The sequence below is a fragment of the Tauraco erythrolophus genome, chromosome 10 (genome assembly GCF_009769465.1).
Source record: "Tauraco erythrolophus isolate bTauEry1 chromosome 10, bTauEry1.pri, whole genome shotgun sequence".
Taxonomy (NCBI): domain Eukaryota; kingdom Metazoa; phylum Chordata; class Aves; order Musophagiformes; family Musophagidae; genus Tauraco; species Tauraco erythrolophus.
The window spans coordinates 4,192,385-4,207,859 of record NC_141474.1 but is presented as its reverse complement, the minus strand read 5'-3'; the positions used below and the strand labels follow the sequence as shown (position 1 = coordinate 4,207,859).

Here is a 15,475-nt window from a genome sequence, read left to right as displayed (position 1 = left end):
TTAGATAACTGCTTTACTGACTCATCCTCCAAAAATGCTTTGAGAAAAAACTGAAAATCCTCTAGCCTCATATGCAGTAATAATTTGACAGTTTAACAAGAGCAACGTGGCATGTTTTCTGTCCTTCGGGCTTACAGTTCAAGTTTAGAACTCACAGGAAATGACTGGTTTTTAATTGTAGGTGCACTTTTACCACGGAACATATGCTTAATGTATTTCTCTGGGAGTTAAAAAAAAAAGAAAAGAAAAGAAAAGAAAATTAGACTGTGTGTCTTTTGCAAGCTCAAAGGTATTAATTTAAAATGTATATCAATCTACTATAAAACCAGTGTTAATTACAAATTACAACTATTCCTTTGAAATGTTCAAAGTTTACTATTAAGTGGTCTTAAAAGAACAAAACCAGAGGAAGTACCAGACAATATTATATTTTCAGATAAATCTTGTATCTTTCCCCGCCACCATCTCCAATTCAATGACATTTTTACATTGACCAGCAACTAGGGATGAGTTCAGGTGCCCAAACTTTGGTGTCAGATGCCATTTTAGAAGCTCAAAGACAATCCTGCCTGGTAAGCAGCTGCTACTGCATAAGGATACAAGTCTGCTGTAAGTGCTGCATCATCTCTGCAGGCTCCATGTGGATGATCTGCATATCCAAATACAGCTAAAACGACACCAAATGCCCACGTTTAGGCAACTGAGTTGTTCCCTAGACATACCTAGCTCTGTAGATAAAGAAGCAATTGTTTATGATACTGCATGTCTAGAAAAAGATGGAAATCACTGCAATCAGACCTGAGAAATACCGCTGTGCGTATGAGAAAGGCGTATCAAAATGTCAAAGTTGGAATTTTAATCAATTATGTTCAGGTTCCAGTTGCCCTCAGACAGTATCTTTAGGTTTGTAAATATCAAAGGGTGCTTTTCTCTAGTAGCTTTGTAATCGTAAAGAAAAAAACAACAGAATTCTCACCTGCCACTTAGAAAATAAATCCCTTATAAATACTTTTACTTTGAAAACAAAACATCTCTGTTATAGAAAAGGTTCTAAACCCTCAGATTGCAGTTTGTAATCCAGGATTCTCCATAAAAAAAGTTTCTTTACATCTGCTGGAGTCAGTAACCAGGTAATCTCCCAAATTTAGATGGTTTCCTAATCCCATAAAGCCTCTACGGTGAGTCTGCGTCATCCCACAACACAACTGCCTGGAGGGATTTAGCCAGAAGTCCACAGCAGTTCCCAACTACAGGTTCCTTTTGGGCCCATCCATACCCAATGCATACGAAGACATCACCCTGGGCTGTACCAGCCCACCCCAGGGATGAAAACCCATCCTTGCACTTCTCCATTCACTGCAGTGGCAGCTAAGAAAATAGCTATAGTCACACCAAGCATAAACGTCACTTCAAGATGTTTTCTAACAGCACGCAACTGAGTATTACAGATGAGTATGAAGAAAAAGTTGTGGGTTTTTTTTAAACCTAGTTATCTTCTATTCTCATCTGTGTTCTTGCTTCCTTCGATTCTCTCAACCCTCCATGTTAAACTATGGCCTCATCTTTCCTCCGCATCTCTCTCCGCAGTTCGTACAATCTTCCAGTTCTTGCACACAGAAGTCTTCCTCTTTCTTCTCTCCCAAATCTCTCCCTAAAGTTCACCGCTTCTCTGAATCTTTGCCATCATTAATTGATCCAGTTACAACGTCCTAATTTTCAGTGATCTCAACTGTTGCTTTCCCCTTGCTTGACAATAACATCTTCAGCGCAAGACAAAAACACAACCTGTATTTTGTAAAATATCAGGAGTATCGTCGTGTTATTGTTATGAAAGCTTATGAAGAGAGGTGATGTTTTTATTACACTAACTGGCACCGCTGGAGAAAAACACATTTTTGTGCTTCCACCAGGTTGCCATCATGATTTTCAGGATGTTTAAGCATCGTGCTACTATCAGCGACCGAAACTAACCATGCAGTTCAAATCACACGCAACAAAACACAGAACACTAATAAAAATTTAATAATAAGCAGTTCTCTAACCAGACTTCTTTAAGGAGTATTTTCATTTACACGGATTTCAAACACAAAAGAGGCTAAATAATTGCAGTCCTCCTCCCAGATTGATCTGACAACTTAGTTACAAATGTGAGGAAATGCCTTAAACAACATTGAAGATCTACCAATAGAGCACGGTTACCGAGCCTGTTATAAAAATCTGTTACGTTAATTCTTCAGCACAAATTTGAAAAGATCCAGGCATTTTAAAGAAAGTTACAGGAAGGCCACCACGTTCAGCACATACATCACTTTTCTGTCAAGCAGGAAGATGGTGTTTGACTTCTCTCTATTTCTGTTTTTTCTTGAACAGAGAGGCCAACACACAATTGAGCACCAAGAAGTTGCTAAGGTAGACGTCCGAGGTAGGACCAAAAAACATTTGTGTAAAGGCCCAAATGAAAATTTACTCGTACTGAGTTAAAAGGAGCCTGAAGCAGAGTCTTCACTCAGCATTATTAACAACAGATGCTTCTGAAAAACTACAGGAAAACAATTAAACGGACCAAAAATAAAATTTCAGCTGAAAGACAGGATAATTAACTCCTCAAAAGACAACATCCGGCTGAAATACTATAAACCCATAATCTAAGAGAAAAAAGAAATGAGTCTAGAGTGAAGATCAGTGCGGAATTACTTCTTAAAATACATGAAAAATATTTTGGTTCAGTTTCTATCCTCTTCCAGATAGAACTTGTTGAAAGCGCTGTTCTCAGGAGTACCACAGCACAGCTGAGTTTATAGTTCTCCTAATTCAGGTTTTCAGAGGATTTTTATTCTTCTGAAAGTCATGATTAGTTAATTTCTCACGAAAAAAAGCTCAGGTGAGATGGCTATCAAAGCACACAGAGTTTTAATGATCTTTCTCGCTTCTAATAATAATTTCTGTGCTGCCAACTGAGAGCAACAATATTCTACTGAGGAAAAGCATTATCTTCACGTGTCAACTGTATGACAGCTGACATCCTGCTGAACAAGCTCTCTACTTTGAGTCGTCTCACTTTCAAACCAGCTAAACTTCTGCAGCTGTGAAGCATCTGTACTGGGATACCAATGACACTGCAGCCATTTTAAACTATCGAGATGCTGCTGAATGCGGACGTGTGATGGCAGAAGGCAGAATAACATAGAAATACAGAAGAGAACAGAAAACTTTTTAATAAATAAATGTTAAGAGAAAATTATGGGTACATAGGCACTCAAAATTAAGAAATATAGGGCAATCTTTATGAATATACATCAGGAACTAGTTTTTAATTCAGAATATTTCACAGACACTCCAAAAAGCACCTCTGCTCATTTGTCATCCTGAATGGACCCATTCTGGTGACGGATTACGGTTAGGGAGTAGAAAAGACTCTTGTAGGTAAATCCTTGCTTCCTGTGTCACAGGAACTGGAGGATAAGGATGGTATGAGCCAGGAGAATGTAATAAATAAAGAAAAATCTCTTGGGTCAATACATCTCGATGCTGTATTAAGGCTCAAATCCTTTCCCCACTTCTGCCCAAAGTTCTTACGTGAAGCCAGGCACATCACTTAGGCAAAAATTCTATGGGTGGTCACCTGAGCTTTCCTCACTATACGGCTGCCTCTATTACAGCTGTCGGCTCTTCATGGAGAAATGCAGAATTACTCACAGTTGCAATTAAAAGAATTCAAGAGTTTTATGTGAATAATAAAAAAAAATAAATAATGAACTGGGTCACAGGTGTCTCAAATCTGGTATTCAACCTGAGCAGTACTTCTGACCTCAATCTCCTTGTGCTCCATTTCCCTGGTTAATAATAATCCCCCATCTCAGTAGGGTGTTATGAAAATCAATTAACATCTGAAGTACTGAAATACTTTAGTGATGAGTCCTACAGAAATGCCAAAAAGGAAAATAATAACTTTATCCTCAAGTCCTGATCTGAATGGTATACAGTAAGGCACAGGGTTACACAATGAAGAATAATAAGGGAGAAGAAAGAAAAAAGAGGAAAAAACCCAAACTTGCTTATTAGATAAGCACTATTCCTTCTGTACACAACAAGGCAGAGACCTTGGAAAGAAGACAACCCAAAACCACAGAACTACGTGTCATCAAGAACATATCATTATGGACATGAGCAGGCAATTTTCATATTGTACTTAACTTCCAAAGGCTTATCTCTAATCTTGAACTCCCTCAAGTTTGGTTTTATCACATATGTCTACATATGAAAACAACAGAGTTTGTATGGGCTGGAGACTCAGTACCAGTTCACCCGGCTGGACCCATTTAACAGGTCTGCATCTCTGGTGAGGTTCAAACAGCTGATTTTGCACCAAATTGTCTGCTCGTGCTTCATCTCTTCATTAGCTAAAAACAGCCAGAATCCAGAGTACCAAGGAAAATATAAAAAATAAGAAATTCAAAATGGGCTTTCAACATCTAAAGTTACCATGCCCTGGAAATCTAGTGTGTCACGCTCCTTCAGGATCAGATGCCAAAATGTTTCTATATATTGTATGGAGACCAAAAAGTCCCAGGCTGCCGCAGGTGGTCATCGTTCTTGCTTAGTCAGAGATGTACAATGTGGAAACACACCAACTGCTGATAGCAGGAGCTGGAGATACCCTCAATAAATCCATGCCTCTTAATCCTGAAATTAAATTAATTAATAATCCTGCAAAATTAAATAGGGACTTGCCAAGTGCACGTTATTAGGTCTTAAGACTTTGTTTCAATACCCTAAGCATTTTGCTGAAGAAACAGATTTTTTGCATATTGCTTATTTTTTTCCTTCAAGTTCTTTGTGGTCCTGTACAGTTCCACACAGACTCACATGGGAATATGAATAATAACTTTAAATTCTCTAAAGCACAATCACGATCAGGCAGCAAATACAAAATATACAAAACAGATGAGGTCAGTACGGGTTTGAAATGATCTGTGCAACTGGCATGTAGCTTTGCCTCTCGTTATTAACGATGTCTTCCCAAACTCCTGCTTTCAGCAAAACCTGACACCATACTGTGCCAGCGTATGTAGAACGGTTTGGGTTGGAAGGGACCTCAAATATCATCTAGTTCCAACCCCCCTGCCATGGGCAGGGACACCCTCCACTACACCAGGTAAATAGAAACACATACATATCATCAACCCCTTTCCTCTCATCATTTTCCACACACATTTTAACCCTCCAAGTAGAATGTGTGATCCGAGAAAATCTCAGGTCCCCTATCAATCAATATTTGGGGGGAAAAAATAAAATTCAATAGCTCTTCCTTTAAAACAACTGAATAAAAGATGTTTGGTTTATGCTTGGTTCTTCTGTAGAATTTTTTAAATACATACCTTGTAGTTCAGCTCTTTTCTAAAAATAGATTTTTCTTTCAATCATCATCAGCTTTTATTCAGCTGAGAGCACATAATACTCAGAGTACTAATTAACGGAGAAATAGAAACGGAGAAAAAATAGGGGATTATTCTTTAGAGAGTTGGGTTTTTTTAATAGCTACATATCAAGATATTTAAAGTGAACATAATATTTAGGTTAGTTCTACAAGCAGAAAGAAACAACAGTGCTACTGGACAACGGGCCAAATCGATAGTTCAAATCTGAGCAGCCCTGAGCTTCTGGCAGGTCAAACCTGGATCTAAATTTAGTGTCAAAGTCTCTCTTCTCTCATCAGTGTAACAATTTGGATCACTAATACAGCTCTGCTCAAGGAAGTCCACATCTTCTTTTATCAAATTATCTGCCATTCTCCTCAAGCTGTGTTTGACAAGGTAGTGGGCAGCTGCTCATGCCTCAAATTTTGAGGAATTCCCAAGACAGGATCCTCAGAAAAGCATCTCCAACATGCCCCTTTTTAGACTAGGAACACAAAATTACCAATCACTCCAAAATCCCAATTCTCTAATTGTTAAAAAGCTTGTGGGCAGGGGCTATAATCCTTTCAGATGCAGTACCACCGGGATTGGGTCGGTCATTAGCTCAGCAGGAACTATTCTATTATTTATACCATCGTCCATACGAGTGCCAAGGAAATGGGGAACGATGCTCCTTTTGAAAGGCTGTCACCGTATTTCTTTCAACACTTAAGTCAATCTTAAAACTACTTGGGAGGAGGAGGAGACTTGATGAGGACACACTGACCGACTGCTCAGCATGAGGTTTTTAACCCTCCCAGAAGCTGGTGCTGATTGTTTTCAGCTACAAGATGCTGGACAAGGTAGAGACTTGGACCACGGAGAACGACGACTCCACGATTCTAAAAGACTGCACAGATGAAAAAGGTAGTAATAAAATAATAGAGATATGTGTGTAAATATTGTTCTGCATGGAGCTATAAAAAAGAAGGGGATATTGCAGCAGTCACAGAGGTAAGGCAGAAACAGCTCAGATCTTAACAGGGTTGAGCCATCAATCAGCAACAGATCAGATGACATTTTTCTGTGAAAAATCACAGCAAAACTAGCTCAGACGCAAAACGATCAATTCTGCATACGCTCTCTTGTTCTGGAAAACAAAAAATATCCATGACCTTTACTATCTTTGTGTTTTGTTTTCCTTCTCCCTCTCCTACTCTGTGCACCCTCCCTCTCCTGTATGCCACCGATACATAATTTATTCTCCTTGCTCTGCCGTATCCTTTCTGAAAGACGTTGTCCAAAGAAAAATGCTCTTTGTGCTACTGGGCAAGAGACCAACTTCGGAATGCGCCAGGAGCAATTTTTTGCCATTGGCGCGGTACGCCGTGAATCCAGAGTCACTCCTAAGCACTTATCTTGAAATCTCCCCCACCTCCCACGAGAGAGAAGACATTCTGTAGGCTTGCAGATGGGGTTTGGGGTTTTTCTCCACATGATGAGTAGTTGGCATGAAGGGCCACGCACATCTGTCTGTAAATATCACAGTATTTTGATTTCCATCTTACTATGTTTGGGGCTTTATTTGGGTCACACGCTCTTCAGCAGATACAATATCCAGCACTCTTTGTCAAAGGTTGGAGAGAATATTTTAAGCACTGGATTTTGTCTCGGGTTTGCTCTTTTTTTTTGGATACCTATTTACTTAGGAAGGTTGGCCTCTCCAGAGGACATGAAGATACATTAGACCAAGTAAAAGCCAATTTACTCACCATCCTTTCACCTTTTTTCTCTGAAAAGTGTATAGGCACTATTTCATCAACAGAAAAGTAAAAAGGTAAGGCACAGATTTATCCATGTAGCAAGTTAATTTTGTCCAAGTTCCTTCCGGTTTTCTAATTTTTACATTAGGTTTCTGATTATGTCTCTTCCACTAGAGACACAATTGCATTTGTAAGAGTTGGAAAAAACGTTCTCGTGATTAATCTGTAATTTGAAAGTCAAATATTTCTGACTCTACCACCAACTCCTCGGGTAATTTTCAGAAGTCATTGGAAAGGTAAGGCTTGCTTCTAACAAACAATACTTAACCGCACCAACACCAGGTGGCTGTGGAAAACTCAAGTGAAACTGTTTACAGGAAATGGAAAAAGTGGCATACTTGAATCCTTGACTCCTAGTTATCTACCTGAATTGATGGTGCAATGAAACTTACTTCAATTTTAAATAAGTGCTTAGAAATCTTCACTACAAGAAGCATAAAAAAAGAAAAATACAGTTACTGCTTAAAAAAAAAAAATCCTTAAAAAGCAAACTTTTCTAAAAACCTAGATCTTAAAATATTTGTTTCTTGCAGCATCGCTGACCAAGTAGATGTCTGTCTAGTCAGTGTTTCTTTCCACGTATTTTTACAAATTCTGAAATTAAACCTTCTTTTGGTTGACGTGATCAATGTAACTGGATCATTTAGGATTTTAAAGAAAGTGTTGCTTTCCAGAGTTGCTTGACTTTTCCTTTGCAAGCTGAGTGATTCCAGGTCTACAAGAGAATTCTAACAAAATTCATAGCTACATAAGGCCCAGCACGCCCTACCCTTTCGCATCTGTATTGCCTGGTGCTGGCAGAATGCTAATAAAATAGAAAACGCTGTAATATCAAGGAAGTTCATCTTGTTCAGAGATGTTGATTTTTAACAAGGAGGAAACGCTTTGAAGCGTTATGCAGATAAAGATTTGCCGATACATTGATTTTAAAAACCTTCTTAAGCTTGTAGTTGTTGAAGTGCGCCGACGACTTCTTCAAAAAGGAAATGTCTGTCCCTCATTTTCTTACACAACGGAGTTCTTCCAATAATCCAGACAGAAACATTTCAGCAAGACTTAGGGTCAGCTGCAATGTTTACAGTAAGTAAAAAACATCAACTCAGTTACCTCCCAGATCTGCTCCCTGACAACAGCTACATAATTCAAACCATCATTTGATATCCTAGATGCTTACATTTTAATACTTGCTATGACAACACCATCTTTACATTTTCTTTACTGTGAAGGCACTCTGTTATTTGAAAGTATGTATTTTTTTGAACCACTCATCTTCCAGAACCATTAAGGTCAACAAGCCCATTATAGAGTCATCTTCTCCATTCTTTATGCAAGAAATCCAAATACTGGTGGTTTTGTTGACTTGACAGCCCTTTGTATGACTCAGCATGGACGTCAGGCTACAAGACCAAAGACTCTGGCTCTTTGGGAGAACGGAAGATCAAAATCAGTTTTTGACAAGATCACAGAAGTCTTTACTCCAGCCTCAGGAATCAGTGCACTGCAGAAGATGAAGGCTAGCCAGACAGTTATGGAAAAGGACAGAAATACAAGCACATGGGTTTCACTCCTGGCTCTATCAGGACCTAACTCAACTGCGGATATACTGAATAGCCCGCATTATTTCGGCACATCAAGCCCTCCATTTGCAAATCTAGAGTGGTAATACCCACAAATACACAATTAACGTGTGTCAAGCATTTTTATACCTAACGTAGAAGTAATTATGGAGGCAGCACAATGTTGTACTAAAAGGAAAAGTTATATCAGGCTCATATATCATTGCCCATAACGTTTTATTGTGTTTTGCTGCTGTTTAAGAAGATTTATGAAAAAAGTTCTAGTCATCAACAATTTGAACAACACTCGATGTGCATTTCCTCACTGCTGATCCTTCAGAGTGTATGAGACACTGCAGACAGCTGCTGAAACTGCAGTCATCCAGGTCTCTGCTGAGCAACCACTGTCACTACAGGTGGCATGTACTGGGAACGAAGCTCTGGAATTTGCCACACAATGAACAGTAGAATTAGAGATGCTGGTACAGGGAGACCACAGATCTCCTTTAACCCTTTCCTCAAACCATCTCCCAGTTACAACGAGAAGGAACGCAGCACAAAGGGACTTTCATCTCCTAACAGTACTACATATAGCTAAAAGTAGGTTTAAGCAGATGCTGCCTAGGCTCAAAATGAGTAGACAATATCCGAGCTTATTACTAGAAGTCTTTAATATAATTTTAGATGAATTAATGAGGAAAAATACTGGAAAGAATAGAATCACAAATGTCTGAGGTGGGAAGGGACCTCTGGAGGTCATCTGGCCCAATCTGCCTGCTCAAGCAGGGCAACCTAGAGCTGGTTGCCCAGGTCTCTGTCCAGATGGCTTCTGAATGTCTCTAACGGTGAAGACTCCATAACCTCCCTGGGCAACCTGTGCCAATGCTCAGCCACCCTCACAGTAAAAAAGTTTCTCCTTCTATTCAGATGGAGCCTCCTGTGCGCCCATTGCCTCTGCTTACGTCACCGAGCACCTCTGAGAAGAGCCTGGCTCTATCTTCTTTACAGCCTCCCTTCAGCTATTTATACACATTGGTAAGATCCCCCTGAGCCTTCTCTGCTCCAGGCTGAACAGTCCCAGCTCTCCAAGCCTTTCCTCATGGGAAAGATGCTCCAGTCCCTTCACCTTCTCCTTGGCGATTTGCTGGGCCCCTGCAGGACGTCCATGTGTCTCTCATACTGAGGAGCCCAGAACTAGACCCAGTACTCCAGATGTGGCCTCACCAGTGCTGAGCAGAGGGGAAGGATCTCCACCCTCAAGGAGGGGATTCATCCTCCCTCCTGCTAAGGCAGAAGGATGATACCATTGGCCTTCTATGCAGCAAGGGCCCAAGGCTGTCTCACTTCCAGCTTGGTGTTCTCCAGACCCTCAGGTCCTTTTCCGCAAAGCTGCATTCCAGCCAGTTTCTAGGGTGCTAGAACCTAGCGTGACCACTGTGTCTCTCGTTCTCAAGCTCAACTAGCGTTTTCAGGCTATGGAGATTTCTTAATTCAGCATAAGCCCTGAAGTCCCTCTCTTCCCATGAGACACAGCGGTGTAACCGCTGCATATGTCAAAAGAAGGGTCGTGCGTGTAATTGGGACCTACGGGGCTGGGTGTGAATCATCAAAAGAAGCTCAATTTTTGCCTTGGTGTATTGATCTAGTTTGTTCCTATTGTCTGAAAACTGAAATTCACTTTAGATTCAGTGCCTCCTAAGCTTTAGATCAATGCAGTACTGACATTAGAAAGTATTTATCTAGTCACATATGGGTCATAACAATAAAGACCAGACAGTGCAAAGACAGCACAGGGCACAAAAATAATCCTAACTTGGTTTCAAATGTTATTAGTTTTCTATATACTCCTTTTTAGTGTATCTGAACATTTCTCAAGCACTTCATATAGGCACTCTACAGGAATAAGCAGATTTCAGGGATGCTCTCTCCTTGGAAAAGACCAAGGCAGCCTATGTCCACCTCTTATTTAATCATGCTTAGTTACTCCAATTATTCTGATTATGATGGGGAGGTAATATGAGTTTACAGATAATACCGTTGCTTCACAATGATCTCTTACTGAATCCCTTCATTTTCGGAAGCAACACACGAACAAAATTTCTGTCTATGACTATGCACACACTCTCCATGACAAAACAGAAGCGGATCTATTTAAATATGCTAATTCTAAGTGAACCAACACTGCCCTTCTTGGCACCTCCGACATTTATGCCAATGAGCAGTATAAATAGGAAAATCGATGATTTCTCATCCCATAAGAAACAAGGAATAACTATAAGACAAATAAAACCAGCTACTTTCACCATCATAAGAAGCAATTAACTCATTTCAGTATAAACCCTCAGGCACGGAAGAATAAGACAAAGTTATAATGATAAAATGAAAACAAATCACAAAGAGATGATAATCCCTTCACGTAAAGGATATTACTGAAAAAATACCATGAGGCAGCACTTGTTTCTAATTCTACAGAAGCACCTTCCACACGTTTGCAGTCATAAGATGGCTCAGTTACGTTACGCAGTTATGTTAAGGTCTACATTAAAAGCCAGCAACCATGTCACATTGAAGCAAAGCTAAACTGATGGAGTTTAAACACTCCTCCCCAAGAAAAACCCCACAGCTGGATTGAAGTCAAGCGCATTTTCTTACAATGCTTTCCAAGGGTCACCATCAATTAAACATAACTTTATAATTCAGAGGGTTTGTTTACCAAGTTACTAGATCATTACATTCAACACAAAGAAAATCACTTCCCTGTTTTTCAAATAAGGTTGCTTACACAGACAAGTGATTCTCACACACTGAGGTCTACTGAAAATTCTGCCAAAACCCAAAACTCACCGACAAAAACATCAGAAAATCAAATTGCCTCAGCAACATCCCTGTCACCGTATCCTTTTCACTTCCAAGAACATCTAAAGAGACACAGGCAGGAGGCAGAAGAAGTAACAAAATGGGTGCCTTGTCGTCAGGTGTGACGGAGAACTGGAAAGACACAAAAGGTGCCTACCACGGGGCTCAGCAGGTCTGGCTGGAAAGGAAGATCCTGGGGACTTCCGAGGCCTTCTCAAAACTGCCGACAAAAACGACTCCTCATAGAACAAGACAGGTCAAGTTCAGTTGTCATCTGCAAAGGCATTCCCCAGAGCTGTCCATCTGCGAGCACACTTTTGCTGGGTAACCAAGGGCAACATTTAGAGAGAAGGTTCCAGTGAAGGGGTAACCTTGATTTAGTTTTTCTTCCCTTTTTTGCCTCTTCACTTTCCAGACAAAGTACTTCCCATGAAATTTTGTTACTTCATTATACATATATTTGCCTGAGGTGAAGAAAAGGCTCCAGCTTGTGGTTAAATGGCATCGAGTACTTTACAGATGTGACTACAACAGGCTGGTCAACAGCAAAACGGGGAAAAAAAGTTCTATCAGACTCTCACTGTGCAAAAGTGTGTGGAGAATGAGCAGCAAGCAAGGACTGAAATACAGGACAGAGAAAAACCTAAAGCAGGAGAAAGGGAAATGGAATTAAACTGAAGGGACAGAGATGAAGACAAGAAGAGGTGGTGAAAAGGAGAGGACCACGAAGAAATGAAACGAGATAAAGGACCGGAGACAAGAGAGAAGTGCTAAATAGTTTAGTTTAACTAAACTCCGTTTAGTTCTCACTGACTCAAAAAAAGGAAGCTATAAATCAAATATCTTATCTTAATCTAAATCAATGAAAATCAGCTTGAAAGTAAATCCAAATTAGTGTTTTACTAAGCAGGCTAAGGAATTCTATACAATCTAGTTACAGCTATTAGATGAAAAGGGGTTTTTCCTTTCGAGTATTAGAAGCATATACTAGACTTAAAATCCTGCTGGCTGAAGAATTCTCGACCTCCTACAATATACAACTGATGTAGATTAAAATTTAAACTTCTTAAAGCTGCTTATATACCTTGGGCTTATTTAAGCAGATACTGACTTTTTTGGATAGCACTGCTCACTCTTCGTACTTAATTACCACAGCTAGATTGAAGAAAACATTGCATGTGCTGCAAGACTCTCTCCCTACTCTGGATATTTACAAGTATTACTGATAACAAGTGGTCAGTCTTGTTTCCGTACCTCTTTCCGACAAGCATTCCTGTATTTTGCATTATACTTCACCATCCCGTTACTTTATAGCCACTTTCAGATCTCAATTGCTTATCATGTGCGATTCCTTATCTGTTTGACCTCAGCTCACTTATGCTTAACCTCCAGTGTTGATAGTGTATTTGCCATTTTTACCACCACATGCAAATGTGAACTTGCAAATGGCAGGAAAAATTCATGGAAATATCTACTTAAAAGTGTATAAATGTGTACCAGAGAATACCACAAATGAAGATGGCTTCTTACTACTTCTGAATCTACATTTCTATAACACCACACATTCATTTATACATCCACTTCCATCCATTTATACATAACATCCGCATTTCTAGGTCGACGATATTTGTGAGTCACATAATGTTTATATTTTTTAATATGTTTAGAGGGTGCTCCTTCTGGAATACCTAGTAGCGTTCAGGTACCTATGGGTTTACAGATTGAGAGCCTACATTACTTTGGATCTTTTGGCTCACAAAATGGAGATCCATCCAAGTTTTAGAGTGTTCAACACGGAAAGTTTGATCTAGAAAGTAAAAAGCAATTCATCATGCTCTTTCTTTGTAAAAGTACTTACTACTGTTTTAAAACTAAATGGCATGTATGTTTATAAGAACGTGTATATCACGACTTTCAAGGAGCACATAGCATGGTCAGAATATTAAATAAGTCATGAGGAACATCACATGTTTCTCAAATGCATTCTTTTCCCAACTGCAAAAGTAAGGACTAAGCAATAAAGACAAAAGTTACTATTGACAAATGTAAGTTAATGTCAAAAAGAGAAGTCCCAAGAAACAGAACAGCTGATACCGTTTCCTTAAAATATGATGTTCATCTAAATTTAGACACAAACGACCCTGTGTAACAAATCTGCAAAATTTCAACTCTTCTCACACAGATTATGGCAGAGCAGCTAACCCTTTCTTTGGAAGTGCCTTCACTTCAGGTCAGGCAAAACCTGCAAAGCAGTTCAGTTCAGTGGAGGAAGAAATCTCTCCTCAGTCAAAGAATCTCCTATTTAATACTGGTTTAATGAAAATCGGTTGTGCCGCTGGCAGCCACTGAAACTTCAGTTTATGTATAAGAAACAGTGGAAAAAATCTGGGGGAAAAGACAAACAACTGTAATAAGTCATCGTAAGAACTGTAACACAGCTATCCCACTACATTGTTGTAATAGAATCTGATCTCTGGAGCAGGAGGACAATAAAGCTGCACAACCCATTGTGAATGACACAAGCCATTGTGAATGGCATCTCATTTTGCTGCCTCACGTAGGTATTTAAAGCTTTTGATGGCAAAAAGGGCATTTAGACAATGCCCTTAATAACATGCTTTACCTTCCGGTCAGCCCTGAAGTACGGAGGCCGTTGGACTGCCTGCTTGCTGTAGGGCCTGTCCAACAGAACTACTCTAGTCCATTCTATTCTAAAACTTCAAAGATACAACCCTCGCACCTCCACTTACCCCTTCGATCTTACAATTCCTGTCTAATATCTTTAGTACAGCACAGAGGATTCCAAATCACAGAAAACTATTTGAGGGCACATAGCTCATACAAGCTCAGAGTGCAGTTCTACCAGCTGATGGACCAGCTTAGTGGAACACAGACACACATCTTGTTTATGGGGGGGAAAAAAAAAAAGATCATTAACATTTCTTTTGGGACATGCTAACTAGCACCAGGCAGCATTATGGTGAACATTCTCAATGTGGATTTTGGCCTTGTAAAACTCCCCAAACTGCTTTATAACTATGATCCGAAAGGCAGGTGTACCTGATCTAGCAATCCATCTAAATGAGTTTATTCTTACAAAAACCAGACTAATTATCTTAACAGGCAGAACAAACGCTGATCCGGGCATTAGCAATATTGAGTCTTACCAGTGCTTTCACCTTCTCAAGATCAAGACAGAAAACTAAATTTGCTGTTACAGAAAAGTGGGTTACAGGCTCTCACAGAGAGATTAAGCAGAGGGAAAAGATTAACCTCCCACTACACAAATATCTGTCAAGACGGAATATACAAGATGGAAAACATCAAAAATACATAAAACCAGATCTGATTCTAAACAGAATATGGTCCAAAGTTTTCCATTAAGTACATGCATTTTTTTCTGCAAAGACTCAGCAAGCATAAACACAGATTGCTATTTACAGGCAAACCAAAAATGTGTGTCCACAAAAACACCTGGAGTCTCTCACTCTTTGATTCTTCTTAGTACTCTTCTGTATGACAGCTACCATCTCCCCCATTTTTCTCTTAATCAGAAAGTATTTTCTCTCCCAATATTGCAAAAGTATTTGACTTGACACGTAATTTCTTGCAAAGCCATCAGAAAAGTATGGTATCCTATTAATAATGAAACTCTAAATAAACTGAATTACGATCTATTTCTCAGACTAAGGTAGGGAGCTATTTGTTTAATAGATAGTGCTAGTTTTCTAATCGAAAAGGTTTTTATCTAACTTTTTTAACCCCATTAAATCTTTCTGCACATTGATGGTCTTAAAAACGCAGTGTGACAGTGGCTCAATCAGCAGTTAGCAACATTAAAGTT

The 15,475-nt window shown here is 39.5% G+C and overlaps 1 protein-coding gene across 14 annotated transcripts in view; it reads right to left on the bottom strand.

Moving 5' to 3' along the window:
* Positions 1-15,475, bottom strand: part of RABGAP1L (RAB GTPase activating protein 1 like) — a 262,481-nt gene that overhangs the window by 111,498 nt on the left and 135,508 nt on the right. The gene's annotated exons all lie outside the window — the stretch shown is intronic.